This window comes from Macrotis lagotis, chromosome 1 (assembly GCF_037893015.1).
Source record: "Macrotis lagotis isolate mMagLag1 chromosome 1, bilby.v1.9.chrom.fasta, whole genome shotgun sequence".
NCBI classification, from domain to species: Eukaryota; Metazoa; Chordata; class Mammalia; order Peramelemorphia; family Peramelidae; genus Macrotis; species Macrotis lagotis.
Genome location: NC_133658.1, coordinates 588952480 through 588970268, shown reverse-complemented (window position 1 = coordinate 588970268; position 17789 = coordinate 588952480). Strand labels below are relative to the sequence as shown.

General features: G+C 34.7%; 1 long non-coding RNA gene across 1 annotated transcript in view; it reads left to right on the top strand.

Annotated features, from left to right (window-relative positions):
• The window catches only part of LOC141521620 (uncharacterized), a 33187-nt gene extending 23221 nt beyond the window's left edge, over window positions 1-9966 (top strand). Inside the window, exons 2-3 of the long non-coding RNA XR_012478027.1 lie at window positions 8645-8698; window positions 9817-9966. This is a non-coding gene — a long non-coding RNA (uncharacterized LOC141521620). The remainder of the gene's footprint in view (window positions 1-8644; window positions 8699-9816) is intronic.
• The last annotated feature ends 7823 nt before the right edge of the window (window positions 9967-17789 follow it).

Below are 17789 nucleotides of genomic sequence, written 5' to 3'. Positions count from 1 at the left end.
CTTAGCTTTTTCACCCAAAACTGTCTCACACATCTTACATGATAGTTCAGAGAAGTTCCATTGTCTGTTCATTTAGAGTCTTGTGCCTTCCTATTTATTTCTGTTATACTTGAGCTTTCAAACTCAAACCGTTCTCAGTTAAGTCAGCAATCATTTAAGTGCTTATGCTAAAGTCCCTATAATTCAATGTAATTTAATAGAACTAAATGTTTATTTATTGTGTATCTACTATGATTAAGATATTGTTCTCCTGCCCATTTTCTCATCACTGTGTAGTATTTCTGTACTTCTTCCAAGAATACCTGACCTTTCTACCACAAACCCTCTATGTTTATTTCTTATGAGCATCTGCCATTAGACTTAACACCCAGGGTTAATTTCTCTTGACAAACTATTTTGTGACAATCCTCTGACATAAGGGAGTCTTTCTGGGAGGGCTTTGGGTCTGCCCTCTTGATTCTTGTTCTTGACAATTGGACTCACAGTGCCAAAATTCCCCAGTGGGTTGTTGTTGTTTAAAGGTTAAGTGTTTGTTCAGGTTCCCAGTTAAGATCAGAAGAAAGACTCCTGCGTCAGCCAGACATGGTGGAAAACATCTCTTTAATGAGTTTGGATCCTGAGAATAACATGTAAACATGGAAAATAATGGGAATCAGTTCAATGTTAAGTTTTATTGTAAGCAGTGGGGTAAAGGGGAACTTACATACAACCAACAGAGCATGACAAATGAAAGTTATGCTGCAGTGGAGAGCAGAGACTCAGTTCATTCAGTAGGAAAGGGGTGGTCCAGCAGGAAGTTGTAGTTCTGCTGGAGAGAGGGGATATGCTGAGGCACCCTTCTTTATGGAGTTCTTATGCTCTGATTTTCAGTAGCCTCCTGAAACTGGGGGTCAGGACAAAATATTATTTCATGGGTTTATTAGGGAGAAAAGTAAACTATAGACAGAATGTTATTTTGAGATTTTGTATATTAGGAAGAAAAGCAAGCTAGTGGTAGACAAAATATTATTTAGGGATAATACAGTTGTAGTCACTTTTGAAAAATTTTTTTCAGTATTTTCCCAAAAGTATGTTTTTTAAGGTTCTCCCTTAAGGGAGATTGTCCTGGCATTCTCTAGACTTACAAGACTTAGTCTTATAACACAATGTTTTGCAGTTATTTACAACCCTAGGCTAATAGGAGGGGGTGAGGACTTGAAAAGGAAAAAAGCTAGAAAAAGGAGAAAAGATAAACAAAGAAAATTGAAAGGATTTGTTTTCATCAGTTCAACCTTGGATTAAATCAGTTTTTGGAGAATACTGGACATGAGTCAATGAATTAAGTAAGGCAAGAGAGCAGCAGAATGGTGAAATGGACAGTATGCTAAACTTGGAGTCAGGAAGACCTGGGTTTGAATCTTCCTTCAAATGCTTATAATTATATGACCCTGGAAAAGTCACTGTATATGATAAGCCTTTATTTTTCCATCTGTAAAATGAGAGTATTGGATTGACCTCTGAAGTACCTTCCAATTTTAAATTTTTGCTGTCCAGGTAACTAGATAAGGCAGTCTAGCTCTTGAGTAAAAAGGTCTGAGTTCAAATGTGACCATAGACATTTGCTAACAGCTTCTCCCTAGACAAATCATTTAGCTTCAGCTTCTATCTTCTTCAGTTTCCTCTATTCTAAAATGGAACTATATATATATATATATATATATAATATATATATATATATGTATATATAAAATTTAAGGCAATGGGGTTAAATGACTTGTCAAGGTCACATAGCTAGGCAATTATTAAGTGTCTGAGGTTGTATTTGAACTCAGGTCCTCCTGGCTCCAGGGCGGGTACTCTATCCACTGTGCCACCTAGCTGCCCCAAATGGAAAAAATATATTAAGACCTACTTCTAAGGATTGCTATAAGGAGCAAATGAGAAAATATTTGTAAAGCCTATCTCCCAGTGTCATCATGAAGTTGATCTTTAATAAATACTTGTTTCCTCTCTTCCAAATTAATATGTGAGACCTATTGCTTGTCTCCTGCTGATCATACTGTCTTGGATCATTCACAGTCTTTGAAGTTAGAACTTGAGAGAAAGGCAGGCCAAATTACAATGTTTGGAAAGGAGAACATCATATAATTTCCTCAATTCTATTGGGACATAGTCTACCCTGTTTTTAACAAAGAAGAAAATTCACCAATTTTACAAAAGAAGCAGGAGAAGGATGGCTTGTCAAACAAATATATTATACAAATAAAAGATAATATTACTATGCTAAAATGCCCAGATGAGCTTCAAATCTAAAATGAAGGAATAAACAAAGTTTAAAGGAAACAAGTTTAATATTATATATTTTGAATAAATTTTGTTCATCTCATAAATTAAGTGAATTTCTACAGAGGGATTATAGTTCTTCCCTCCACCCCCAACCTTGTTATATTTCCTTTTGAGATATTTCAAAAGTTTCTATTTAAAAAAATTGTAAAGGGCTATGTTGAATTATTTGGACATTGAAATTAAAATGAAATTCCAAATTATCATGCAGTTCAAGGTTGATGTAGAATGAGTGATAATAAATAAAGGTTAAAAGGATGATGGCAGATCCTTTTTCATAGTTTTCATTTTTCCCTCCTTTCTGTTGTTTATAAAAACCTTCTCAGAAGATTAAAAATAATATTTCTTCCCCTATTGATTTTTTCTTTTCCCATTTGGCAAACATTAATTTATTTCCTGTGTTTCTAATGGAGATGATATTAATATAGCTTTATTTATTTATTTCATCATTTGGGCATCAACATTATTGATGATATCAGCACAGCTCTGAGAAGAGTCATCACAATGTTCACAATACAAAGATGCAGCAAAGTGAATTTTCAGTTGGATAAAGAACACAAAATGGCCTGTCACCAACCTTTTTTTCCCAGGCATCTCTATATACTTTTTGCCTGGGAAGAAATGACCGATGATATAAAATCAAAAAAATATAGGAATTCTCAGCCTCTCCATAATCAGTTAGGAAAAATCTTATTCCATTAACTCTAGATAGACCTGCACCTGAATTATACCATTCAATTGGATTCTTGTCATAATTAAAAGACAAGATAAATAAATTTCCTTCTTCCCTTCTAACTCCCTCTATTTTCTCTTTTCTTTCTCCCTATCCCTCTCTCTCTCTCTCTCTTCTCCTCCTCCTTTCCTCCCTTCTTTTTTTTCTCTCTCTCTCCCTCTTTCCCTCCATTATTTTTCCTTTCATTCCTCCCTCCCTTCCTTCCCTTGCTCTCCTCCTTCCTACCTTCCTCACTCCCTTCCTTCCTATCCACATCATTCCCTCCTTCCCAAAGTGTAATAAGTACTGTTCATGCTACTGTAAGGGAGGAAATGAAGTTTTGAACTGACCAAAATACAGCACAAAAGTCAGAGGTGTTTTGTTCCTGAAAAATATCCACGCAATTTTATATGTCTAAGACCCAGACAAAAGAAAAAAAATGAACAGTTTGAACCTGGAGGTACTCTAGATGGTTTTTATTTAATTTTATTTAGCTGAGTGTGTGAGTCATAGCCCCACACATTTTAGGGAGAAGTGTCCTTGTTACTCTTCAGCAGATAAGGAACTAAGATGACCAGTAGATGGCCCTAAAGAGATGAAGCCCAAAAACTTAACGGAGAGAACTATATGACCACAAAACTGTCAAAGATGACCAGCAGTGACCATGAGAAAACAAGGCAAAACCCAGCAGGGATTATATTACATCAAAGACTAGCATGATGAGATCACCAGAGGATGGTGACATCAAGGTTCTATTGGCTGGGCAGTGAGCTTCCTAGCAATAAAGTATCTCTAACTCTTGCCTTTGACACATTCCTTAGTCATATGTATATTCTACATTTGTTTGCTAGTCAAATGTGATCTTTAAGTATTTTGCACCCTTTCAGATTGATGAGAGTTTGTGAGAGAGTTTTCTTCATCTGTAAATGGGCCAATCTTTTCACATTGTTTAGTGAATATACAATGGATTACTTTTTTTTGAGCTTGTAAACTGACTGGCTGACAAAGCTAAACACTTGGGTGGAAGCTGATGAGCTATGGTTTTGAACTGGTGCTGAAGCAAAGAGTATCTTAAATCTAGAAACTTTGTGTACCTAATTTTAAGAAAAGGTGCTTCAGATGCCATCTACACAACATGTGAAATATTTAAAAAATACAAGTCAAAGTTCTTATCTTCAATTACAAATCATTTAAATAAACTATGTGTTAGAGAGGGAACATGGCCTAGAGAAAGGAAGATCTGGGCTCAAGTCTTGCCTTATGACCCTGGGAAAGTCACCTAACCTTTCAAAAACTGCTTTAAGACTAACTAAATGTTAACAAAAAAGTTCAGACCTGAATTACTAAAAGTTACTTCCCTAATGGGATTTTTGGTACTCATGGAGATATATTTATTCATTAATAAATACACACACATGTACCTCCACATATATACACATACATACATACATATATGTGTACTAGTATATGAGCAGAGTGCTAAATCAGAATCATAATAAATGTATGGTAATAGAAATCAAATGATCTAAAGTACCAAAGAAATATAAAATCCTTGAAGAGTAAATGTAGAATAGATTAATTAAGAAAATTTCCTAAAGATAAGTTTTGAGGGAAGTCTTGAAAGAGGTGATAGATATGGACTGACAATGGAAAAGATTAGGCATCCCAGATGTGTGTGTGTGTGTGTGTGTGTGTGTGTGTGTGTGTGTATGTTTTGGAGGAAGGGGAGTGGAATTGGATGACAATGGCACAAGAGTGGGAATTGGATGGTTGAAACAGTTGTTAATAGACAAGAAACACTGACATCCTAAGTAAATCTGTAGAAGAGCATAGGTTTGTCTTCAGTGACTTCTCTAATCATTCGTTTTTAGCTAGCTTGTATTGTTGCTATGATATTTCCCCTTTCTTAATATCTTTCTCCTCAAATCTTCTTTATCTCTGGATTTCTTAAGATAAAGAAATTATCGACATTTTCATACTCCCTGCTGGTTGTCCACAAAATTCTATAACTACACTTTTTTGGGGACTCCCCTGAAAAACTCATGTTCTTCAATATTTCTCACTCCCACCTTAACCTATATCTTAGGTTTCCTCAGGTTCTTCTTATAGCTGCCATAGTAATGGGTTTTTGTGGGGTTTTTTTGTTACCTGAGTACCACATAAAATAAGAGTATTTTAATAGGAAACTTCCCTGGAAATAATGCTTTAGTCTGAAAAGAATAATTCTGAAAGAGTAATTTGTTCACATTACTGAGGGAAATTTGGGAGCATGGGCAAGTAAAGATTCATAACCACCACTACCACCACCATCACTACTACATCTCCATGCCCTCCAAATCATATCATTTAAGCATCTGACTATTGTATCCTCATTTGGTTCAAGTCCTTTATTCACCAAGTTGTTAGACTGGCAAATAGATGGACCTTGCACTGGATGAATTTTGACTTGATGTTTAAAAATTAAAATAATATAAATCTTCTGGGATTCAACAACTCTGATGAGACCAGAGGTAATATCTCAGAAAATGTTGTTTAGGATACAGCTTTCTTCTAGTTTTATGATTCAGAATCTACTTTTTTGTGCCATTGACCAATCATTTGTGTTTGGGTAGCTTTCTTTTTCCTCCTTCATTTTTATTTAAAGATATATTGAATATTAAGACTTTAGGATAGTTCTTTTATTCCCCCTGGCTCTTGTTAGGTATACTCCACCCTTGGTTAAATGCGTTTTTTTTCCCTATTTTAAAACAGAAATCTGTACCACCACTGCCACTCTGAATTTACTTTAGATTTAAGGCTAACTCTATAGAACTGAAGCCTGTGACTTAATAAGGGCTGACTATGTAATAATTATAGCCAGGATAACTTATAAAAAAATTTACTCAGGTTACCCAATTTTGTAATCAGTTTCCTATATCAAATCTTGGCTATTTTAATATTGTCTTAACTGGTTTCCCAGCCTTCACTCTATCCTTTCATAGTAAGTAGGGACCAACTGTAAAGTCTGTAAAAAGTTGTTAAAGCATAATCCTACCAACACTTCTCTGAAGTCCCTAATTTCATTAAAAATCCACGTACATTTTACTCAGCTACCATATTTCAGCATCTTTCATTTTGTTACTTTTTCCATCATTAAAAAATATGGTATGGTTTAATTTTCTCTGAAAATCCATTTGCACACAAAAGCATCACAGAATAATTCCTAGTCAATGAAAAGCTATGGTTTCTCAATCATTTTAAAGGTACTTACACAGGTTTCAGGGTTCTGCCTTATTTTGATTACATCATTGAATTTTATTTTGCCAGTGACCAATATAATCATTCCATTCCTTGAATTATCATGAATTTCACCAAGCATTAATGGGTCATTTATTTTAGTTATCTGGTCCATTCATTCTTTATCATATTGGGGAAAATCTCATGAAAAGAAGACAGTTCCTTTTACTATAAATATGTAATGATTTGAACTATAATCTTATATATACAGCTTTATACAACCCTTATCCACATGAATGCACACATTATAACATGTTTGCATATATATGTGAAATATACACGTACACAGTATATATAGACATTCATATATACAAGCATATATATATTTATATATGCATATATAACAAATTTTATATAGACAATATACACATGCACACATATATGTATATGTGCATACTGGGTTTTTTTTTTTAGTTTTTTGCAAGGCAATGGGGTTAAGTGACTTGCCCAAGGTCACACAGCTAGATAATTATTAAGTGTCTGAGGCCGCATTTGAACTCAGGTCCTCCTGACTCCAGAGCCAGTGCTCTCTATCCACTGTGCCACCTAGCTGCCCTGTGCCACCTAGCTACCCCATACTGGGGGGGGTATTTATCCATCTAGCTCTTCTATGCCACTAGAATCTCTCTGGAAGAAAGGTGGGAAGTGGTGAATGGGGGAGGGGGAATAAGTCTCTTCTGTCTTTTATAATTTTGGTACAGTGGAGGGAGCACCAGTCCCGGGGTCAGGAGGACTAAGTTCAAACACCAAACACTTGACATTTGCTAGCTCTGTGGTCTTGGGCAAGTCACTTACCCTGACTAACTCACATCCAGAGTCATCTCCAGTTGTCCAAATTCGTGTCTGGCTACTGGACTCAGATGGCTGTGGAGGAGAAAGTGAAGCTGGTGACTTAGCATAGCTTCCCCTCACTCAAACCCAATTCGTGTGCTTGTCATGACATCACCTACTTGATCTTCTTCAAGAATGAAGGCCAAACATCATCATTACCACTACTTATATAAGGTGTTCCAAAAGTTTTAAGCTATTAAAACCACTCAAAGTCTTCTGGAACACCCTATATACTGAAGTCTCCCTCACACTTAAAAACAAACAAAAATAAGAACACTTTTTCTTGACCATTCCATCCCCTCAAGGTGCTATCTTTGATCTCTGCTCTCCTCCATAGCCAGTTCCCTAAGATCATCTATTTTCATTGTCTCCACTTCCTCACCTCTCACTCACTCCTCAATCTTCCTAACCCATCATTTGATGAAACTTGAACAAAGTTATTAACAATCTCTTAAATACTGAATCGAATTGTCCTTTCCCAGTGCTCATTCTATTTAATCTCTTTAACATTGTCAAACATCCTTCTCTTCCTTACTACCATAGATATTTCTCTTAGAATCTTAGTATCATCTTAGATCTCTTCCCTTAGATTTTGTGACACTCCTATATCTAAATTCTTTTTCTGTTTGTCTGACCACTTCTTCTTAATCTTCTTTGCTAGTCCATCCTACATTTCCTACCATCTAAACTGTTGTGCCCTGTCTTAGACATTTTCTCTCTTAGTGATCCCCATGGGTTGATCTATAGTATCTATGAAAATGGCTCTGAAATCTATATTTTCAACTTTCTCATAGGGGCAGCTAGGTAGTGCAGTGAATAGAGCACTGGCCCTGGAGTCAGGAGAACCTGAGTTCAAATCCAGCCTCAGACACTTAATAATTACGTAGCTGTGTGATCTTGACCAACTTAACTCCAAAGCCTTGCAAAAACCTAAAAACAAAACAAAAAACAATAAACTGGCATTTGTCAATTGCCACTTTCTTTTTTTTTGCAAGGCAAATGAGGTTAAATGGCTTGCCTAAAGCTGCACAGCTAGGCAATTATTAAGTGTCTGAGGCAGGATTTGAACTCAGGTACACCTGACTCCAGGGCCAGTGCTTTATCCACTGTGCCACCTAGCCACCCCAACTGCCACTTTCTTGCTATACATTTCTGTCAGGATGACCAACTAAAATATTAAATTCAAAGTGACCAGAGTAAAACTCATTTTCTTCCTCCAATAAATTTACTCATTTTCCCAGCATAGAATTATAGCATATGTTTGGATCTGGAAGCCTTCGCAAAATTATCTAGTTCAAATCTAGTTCAACTCTCCCCAATGCAGTGAAAGCAGATTCAACAATAATTGAGAAATATTTCACAAAATAAAAAAATATAATAGATCATAGATAATGTTACTATGTAGTTTTCAATTCATTATGTGGCCTCAAAGCATGATTTAGTGGCCTTAGTTTCTATTTGAGTTTGATATCATCGATCTAATTCAACACATTCATTTTTCAGAAGTAGGAAAACTGAAGGCCAAAGAAGTCAAAAGATTTTCGTAAAGTCACACAGGTAATAACATGCAAAACTGGGATCTGAACCTAAGTTCCCTGATTTCAAAACAAAAAGCTTTTAGACAGGACCATGATTTCTTTTCTCTTCTATGGAGGACTTCACTATCCTAATCATCAAGGTCCATAACTGCACAGTTTCCTCATCACTCAAGTGCAATTTGTTGATCAACCTGGGCAATTCTACCTCTACTCCTATTGAATGCTTTTTCTCCCCTTTTACACAGTCTGCCATTATTGAAATTCAGACCTTCAAAATTTCAACCTGAATTCTAATTTCCTAAGTCACCTTTGTGCTTTCAATTTCCCTTTCTTCTGTTTATACACTCTTCTACCATACTCCCCTTCTCTAATATAATCTTCACAGATTTGATCACAGTATTTCACAACTCTAAAGTTTGGCTGTTTCCCTTATGCCTCTGGATTGTAAAGCAAATTTCCCAATCCAACACTTACACACTTCAAATATTGAATTAACCTGGCTTTCCAGACCTGTAAAAATTATTCCCCCTCCCTCATATAGTCTATATTCTAGTCATGCAATCATGATAATTGCCTACTTAATTAGGCAATCCATATCTACCATCTTCATGCTTTTCCAACAATGGTTCCTAATATCTGTAACTGTCTTATCCTTGGCCTTTTAGAATCCTTAGTTTTTTTTAAAGTTTAGATCAGGACCAACTCCTTTAGGAATTTTTTCATGGTTCCTGCCTTGCCCCCACAAAGTGTAAATGTTCTCAATTCATTGGATCTTTAGATGCTTTTTTAAAAATTTAAGGCAATAGGGTTAAGTGACTTGTCCAAGGTCACACAGTTAGATAATTATTGAGTGTCTGAGGCTAGATTTGAACTCAGGTCCTCCTGACTCCAGGGCCAGTGCTCCATCCACTGTGCCACCTAGCTGCCCCTCGTTGGATCTTTCTATTTGATTTGCAGCAGAAATCTTATATACGTGTTGGGCTTCTCCCTAGAATGTGGGCTTCTTGAGAACAAGGATTGTCTTGCTTTTCCATTTGTATTTTTAATGCTTAGCAATGTTTTACACATAGTAACACTTGACAAATTCTTCATTCATTCATTTATTCCTCAAATTATTTTTATTTACTTATCTTTCAGGTCACTATACTATGCCATGGAAATTCTTGATCTGAATAACACCCTTGAAAAACACTCAACTTTGCAAAAATTCTCAAAGAAAGCATGTATGAATTGGTTGTAAAAATTGATTGCTTGTTCTTGAAATCTCCTCAAATCACAGAAGCATGATCCTGGTCCTGTTGCAGAACAGGTAAGTTTCACCAAAATATGGATATAAGAATGATAAACTAAAGTCTAACTTCCTGGACACAGGCATTTTCAAAATGCTAGATAAGTTGACAGTGATTCTATGTTGAGGGTATTTCCACTGTTTAGTATTGTACTGGCACACAGTAGGTGCTTCATAAATGCTTGTTACTGTTGATTGACTGCCAACTAATTCTCAGTCTGTTTCTGTGTAGAAAAAACTCAGGAATTATGTATGCTGAACATATATTAAATAATAGAAGTATTAATTTGTAATAAAAGCTTGAGATAGAGGCTATTGCCCTTCTTTTCACTCTAGATACTACCCTGAATTTGTTCTGTCTTTCCAACCTTTTATTTCACCTGCATGACAGGTTAAAAGCTCTTAGTAAGGTAGGAAAAGTGCAAGTTGCTCCTCACAATTCCATGAGATTTCACAAACTGAGTTAATCATCCAAGAAACATTTATGTTATTTGATAGTCACTGACACCAGGGACATGAAACAAAAATGAAATAAAATCTACTCTATTGGAACTCACATTTTATTTGAGGAGGCATTATGTTAAACAAGATTATATTCTCTCTCTCTCTCTCTCTCTCTCTCTCTCTCTCTCTTTCTCTCTCTCACACACACACAAGATGAATATAAGACAGTTTAGAAAGGAATTCCATGGTTGTTGGGAAGGGGGAGAGGGAGAACAGGAAAGTCTTCTGACTAAGGCCATACTCAAGCTATATCTTTTTGAAAATATAAATATTTTCTTTGTTTTCCAATTATGTGTAATAGTAGTTTCTATCTATCATTTTTGGTAAGGTTTTGAATTTTACAGTTCCCCCCTTCCCTCCACCCCTTCCCCCCACAGAAGGCAGACTGATCATCTTTACTCTATCTGTGTCTTAAAGGAAACCTCTTCCAATATTGATGTTGGAATGAGTTCCAGGAATTATAGTTTCACAATTAGAGAAACTAGAGAATAGAGAACAGGGATGGAACTCTGAGTTTGAAGAACAGAACATAGAGTAGTATGATGGGTTGGGAGACATAGGATCCCCAAAAAGGCAATACAAGAAGTAATAAGGACTTTCTAATACTAAATTAGGTAAAGCCTTGAGGAAAAGGTCTGAATCCCTCAAGCAGGAGGAAAAAATTTCAAAGACAGACTACTTAGAGCTTGTGGACTTTACTTCATCATTTGGAAATCCCAGAATTTAAAGATGATCTTTTTTTGGGAAAAAAAAGTCATACAAGTTGTGGGTAGCTGGCAAATTTCTCACTCTCTGGGAGAAACTATATAAATGTTCATTTTCTTTGTCTGATACTAGGCATATGAAGGGTTTGCCTCTATAAACGAGATATAAACTTAAGCCTCTGGGTACGAAATCAAAAAGTGGTCATAGAGATTACTCTTCTTTTTAATGAAATTCCTATTGCAGGTTCTTTGCTTTACTAAAAATATTATAGCCTACAAATACCCACAATAAAAATATAAATACCCCATAATGTTCCAACTAATAATTTATTGTCTGAGGGAAAGATTCCTTTGAGAAGAGGACTAAGAATTATTAACTGGATAGGTAATGGGAGCAATATAGATATACAAGTCAACAGAAGGCCATTACAAAAGGAGTTGAGAGGGCACCAGATAAAAAATTGTAAGACCCTTTGTGACAGGGTTCATGTCTTTAAGTTTGGTTGGTCCTTCTAGAGCCTAGCAGAGTGCTTGGCACAAAGTAGGCACAAATTCATTTGTCCAATGTTTTGCTCAGCAACAATGCTTATATAGGAATGAATGTGGTACTATAGAATATTTCCTTTCAAATATTCGCTCCATCAATTCAGTTAACAATGCAGTTTACAACAGGCTAGTAAAATGAAAAAATAGAACTATACATTCACATTCTGAGGACCATTTTACCTATGCTTTTAGAAGCATATCATCTGAAGATCAACCAGTGGGTGATTATATCTGTAATATATAAATTAGATAGATACAGATATAAGGATTATATATATATATTATATATATAAATCTAGAGATAGTTATAGATATGTAGATCTATATTTATATATGCATATATCATACATATGTATGGGTGTATTATCAAAAAGTTTAAAAGTATGTTGCAATAAGAAATAAACCAGTAAAGAGGGAAAAATTTAAAATAAGTGAGAGTGGGGATGAGATAGAAAGCAATCTTTTGGAGGAGATGGGATGGAATGGGATCACTTGCATAAATAGAGGGATTAGCCTTGATAAGGAACAAAGCTACTTTATGATTTGAAACAAGAGTAAATTAGAAAAAAAGTGGCAAAAGTCACCTAAGTGACAAGAAATGAGGATGGGGAGAAGAGATGAGTAGCCTTAATTTTTTTTCTGTAAAGTATGAGATGAAGTTCTCAGCTGAAAAAGTTGGGGGAGGGGAAGTACTGGCATGAAAAGATTAGGAAGAGCTATTACTGAAGGTGGGATAATGACTTGATAAGGGTGGTATGGTAGGATTGCCTAGCATCAATGAAGTCCCAGTTGAAATTATATAACCAAACTTTGTCAGGACAGTTGTATGAATTCTCCACTTAAATTCAGCAGTATTATGTAAGAGTAAAGGTGACATTTATCAGAAGAGGAATTACCTGGAGGTTATAACTATTCTATCCAAAAAGGAAAAAAAGAATTCTAACACTTTTCACTTAAACTTATTTGCTATATATTTCATTTAAATATTAAAGAGGTATTTCTCTCTTTGACATTCTGAAATGGATGCATCATTTTCCAAAATACATTCACCTATTATATAAGGTAAACCAAGAGTTATGAGTTATGGAATGAGAGGAAGCATTTAGAGAATCTAATGCTGAAACTTCTTCACCTCACTATTAAACATAGCACTTATGTAGTTAACAGGATTACAATCTCTCAACTATTCAGATAAGGATTATTGAGGGTACTTACACCTCCATATTTTTCTTTAGGAATAGAATACATTTGAAAAGGAGTCTATGACTAAAAAGTGTGTCAAATTCATTCTTTTACATAATCCTCAGAGCAACAATAGGAGTAAGAGGAAGTATTGTTCTTTCTTTACTGATGAGAACACTGAGGTCCAGAGCAGTGAAGAGGGATATCAGAATATAAATGATAGGACCAGAACTTAAACTGAAGTCTTCTTGCTCCCAGAAGAGTGTCCATGGTACTCCCTCACAAAACACTTCGCTAATCTTTACCAGCCCCATAAAAGATTAAATTAAGATTTGGAAGCTACATGAAGCACATAAAACAGTGAAATGTTTTTCTTGTCATTTCAGATTTAAAAAAGAAAAAAATTCCTGGAAGAAGTTAAAAACATCTCTCTGAATGAATTTTGGTTTTGATCTAGATTTCCAGAATCTCTACCCTATGATAGCTGACCTTTGATAATATTTTTTACAGGTTTTTGATAAAACTTTTTTTCTACACACTTCCTCCTCATGCATATTTCTCCCCTTCCTAAATCCTTCTCTCCCTCCTTTCTTCCCTTATTCAGGGATTTCATATTCTCCAAGATAAGTTCACTAAAGAAACTGAATCAGGCTAAGACTGTTATCCTTTCAGGAAAGAAAGAAGCTTGGAGAAGGCAATGATTCTTCCTAATGGAGAAGTTTCAGGTACTTTGGCACTTGAATGAGGGAGGTACCTTGGGGCCAGGGTCTTTTTGCCATCCCTCAATCATAGTAGGTAAGCGACTAGCTAATCCATCTCTTCACAATGTTGGCTCTGCTTCCTGAGTAATGGAAGTCACTGACAGTAGAGAACATCATCAGAATTCCCAGAGTAAATCCTTTCCACTCCATTCTCTACAGAATGCTGGTAAGGCAAGGTTCATTCTGTAAGTACATGACCAATTCAACAAAGAATTTTTAGCACTAGAAAGACTGGATAGAGTTCGTTAATGTGTTCAGTATGACTTTTCTAATGGATAGGACCAAGATTTCTTTTCTGGATGGAAAGCTTAGATTGCAGGAGGGAGGAAGCAGGGGAGATAGTGGATGAAGGTGCACAACAAATTATGTTTAACACATACAACATTTCAAACCTCTTTAAAACCCTCTGATTACTTTTCAGTACCCAGTGCTGTCTCTAAAAAATCCAATTTGGTCGCCTTTATGAATTTTATTAATATGCTGTTTATTCTCTATTCCAGACAACTCAAGAAGATGTTAAGAAAGATCAGACAGAACACCAATTCCTGTAGCAGCTCAACATAGTTTAAAAATAAACAACAAACACGTATATTTTATCTATACACAAAAAGTTTTCACGTGTATATATATATATGTACTCACATATGCGTGTCTATGTGAAAACTGTCAGAGTATGCACTAGTAAAAAAGAAGAAAATTCATATATATAAAATATGTGTGTGTGTGTGTATATATATATATATGTAAATGCATACTTCTGTGTTTGTGTATAAAATGCTGCAATTACAGATTGCCCAAGCTAATAAGCTAAATCAAAGATCTTATATTTAAACCCATGGTCTGCTACTTACAACTACTACTACTACTACTTACAAACAAGTCACCTCTTTTGCCTCAGACTATTAGTCTTTAGAATGAGGTGATTTCCAAGATCTTTCCAGCATTAAACTGTAGTCTTATCATGCAAAAATACTGAGAGCAATGAAGAACAATTAGAAAATAAATGAATCAGGGTTTCATGGGCATTTCTATTCTACTTTAAAGAATAAGTGATGGGGTCTTTGTTTTTTTTTCTGCTGGGCAATACAAGATTTATGGAAATATTAACCCTTTATGACTCATTTGGCAAAGGTTTTTAAATGAAAGCTGAACATTTTTGTCAAGAAAAATTATTAACTTTATCAACAGAAGTGCAAATAGAACCTTCATTAATTAATTTATTCATTGTTATTCTGTTGTTCTTGCTTGCTGTTTTAGTTTCTTTTTTAATCTATTCTTTAAAAAATACTACTACAAAAGACAATTTCAGGGACTATACTCTGTTTAAATATATTTTGCTGATAAGTAGAAAAAAGTTTAGTCGTTTGAAAAAGACTCCAAGATGGCAAAATTTTCAGACTTCAACTTAGCAAGATGATTTATTTTTAATTATATATTCATTATTAAAATGGAGAACTTTAAATTAGCAAGAAGATCATTCAGTGTTAATTAAGCATTCATTATTATAAAGGAAGGATAAATGGAGTGGATTAAATAATTTAGAAGTATAGGGAATAAGACCTAGTTAAACTAGTAATTTAGTTACTCACATAATCATATCTTAATTGGAAGTTAAGGGTCATAAGGTGAAAGAAAAATAAAGTTATGAGCAAACAAAATTTGCTGGGGCTCAAGTGTGACATATGGACAAAGTTTTTGGCAAACTTTTAAATACTACATCAATATTAGATGTTGTTATCTCATTCTTTTCATCTTTTTTATGTAGTTCAAAAAACAGTTCTGGGACAAGTTTGTATCTTGCTATTATTTCTATATATTAAATGTTCTACTGCTGTGTAAATCTACTGGGTAAAATCACTTCTTGTTATACTTGAATAAAATTATTAGAGTATAGGCTCATCTTTAATAGTCCCACTGAAAGCATCATCAGTACTACTACCAAAAACTGATAGGACACACAAGGGATGTGTGGTTTTTGTTGCTGTTGTTATTATTCCATTATTATTATTATCATTTCATTTGGGATATAAACATAAGCAGTGAGAAAAACATAAGGCAAAAATGAATATTTTTAAAAAGACAAGTGCAGAGCCTAAGAAGTTTCAATTTCTTTGCTCATGTTGATTAAGCAGACTAATTGTGGTAATTTACCTACCCTGCCTCCCCCCCGCCACACACAAAATAAGCTAAAGTTAAAAGTTTTACTACCTATTAAAGATACCATATCTAGACAACACCTGAACCTCAGAAAATGAGTTTAAGATATAATTTGAGATGGACAATAAAATGTACTTCCTATTCAGTATAACCTATCAAGTAGCTAAAGTCAAAGAAAGATAATCTATGTTTAGACTTTTCAGGTCTTTAACTCTTCTTTCAAGCAATATGTAAAATGAATGAAAATTATTACTGTGGAAACAGCTAATTAGTGTAAGATTGTAAATACTATTATTTTATAATGTAACATTAGCATTCTATATATGGATAGTATTTATATCTCCATTCATAACATTAAACAACAATATTTATATGACATGAATATTTTCCATTTTATTAAAGAAAAAAAGAGGAAAAATTCCAATCCCTTCTATTGGGGATTTCTGGAAAAACATGAAGGAAAATTGGACTTCAGCAACATGGGTGATGGAAATGATCTGAATTGGTGGATCATGAAATCACATTGGTGAAATCTTAGAATCATTTAACTATACAAATAAATAAATGTGTGTGTGTGTGTGTATGTTTATATACACAATCCATCTATTTGGGCTTAAACTGCAGAAATAATTATAATTTAATAGAGCATTTATACAATGAAGATGATGCTTCTTGAGTTACTTAGTATCGTTTTTGTCTCTTTTTTTCATTTTTTGAATGAATTCAAATAGAAATAGTTTTGAGACAAGTTTATATCTTGCCATTATTCCTATTTATTAAATGTTCTACTGCTTGGTTGGGTAAAATCACTGCTTGTTATAGTTGAATAAAATTACTATTTCCCCATGCATAAAATGCACCCCTTTTCGAAAACTTTGGAGTCTAAAAACTGGGAGCATCTTATAAAGTGGTTGTAAGACTTTTTACTTGCATTTCACACTTTTTCGCATTTGTCTTTGAACTCACTATTTCTCATTTATTACTAGTATATTGGGTTATGTTTGCCACATTCTGCCCAGAAATGGCTCAGAAAAGATTTTTATAATACTGAATTCAAGTTAAAAGTGATCCAATTTGCAAAAGTGAATGGAAATTGTGCTGCTGAACACCAGTTTGGTCCTCCTTCAACTGAGAAAACAATCTGAGATTGATTATGGGAAGTAGAAACCCTCCTGGAAACACCATGGCAAAAGAAGGTCATGAGAGGCAAGTTAGCAAAATGGCCTGATGTAGAGAGGGAATTGAAGATATGGATTGAAGAGCAAAGGGCATTTGGAATTCCTGTGTCCATGGTTCAACTTGAGGCAAGAAGAATTGCTGTTGAAAAAGAAGTTACTGATTTCAAAGGAGGACACAATTGGTGCTTCAAATTCATGAAATGGAATGAACTAAGCATATGTCCATGCACCAGACTTGCCCAGGGAGTGATTATGGTCAACTACAAAACCAGAGCACAGACAAGCAAATGGAGGAAGTTTTACAGTGATGAGGAGCTGTATGAATTTATGATGAATAAAACTTGAGTTCAATAACTTTATATAATACATTTTTTTCAAATTTTAGGTCCTAAAATTAAGATGCATCTTATACATGGGGAAATAAGGTATAAAGATGTAGGACTTATCTTCAATAGTCACACTGAAAGTATCATCCTTATCACTCCAAAAATTGATAGGACACAAAAGGGATGGTGTAGTTTTGTGGAGTTGTGAGAATCAATTGAGACAATGTTTATAATGAATCATGTAACCTTTAAAACAAAATGCATATGAGAACAGAAAGAGGGGAAGAGGAAGGGGGTAGAGAGATAGAGAAACAGAGAGAGAGAGAGAGAGAGAGAGAGAGAGAGAGAGAGAGAGAGAGAGAGATTAATTTGTGATTATGTGGCTGATCCATCTGCTAATAAGATCGCAAGTTCTCTGTGCCTCAATAAGTAGTCTTCACAAGTTAATTTGGCCAAAAAAGAAA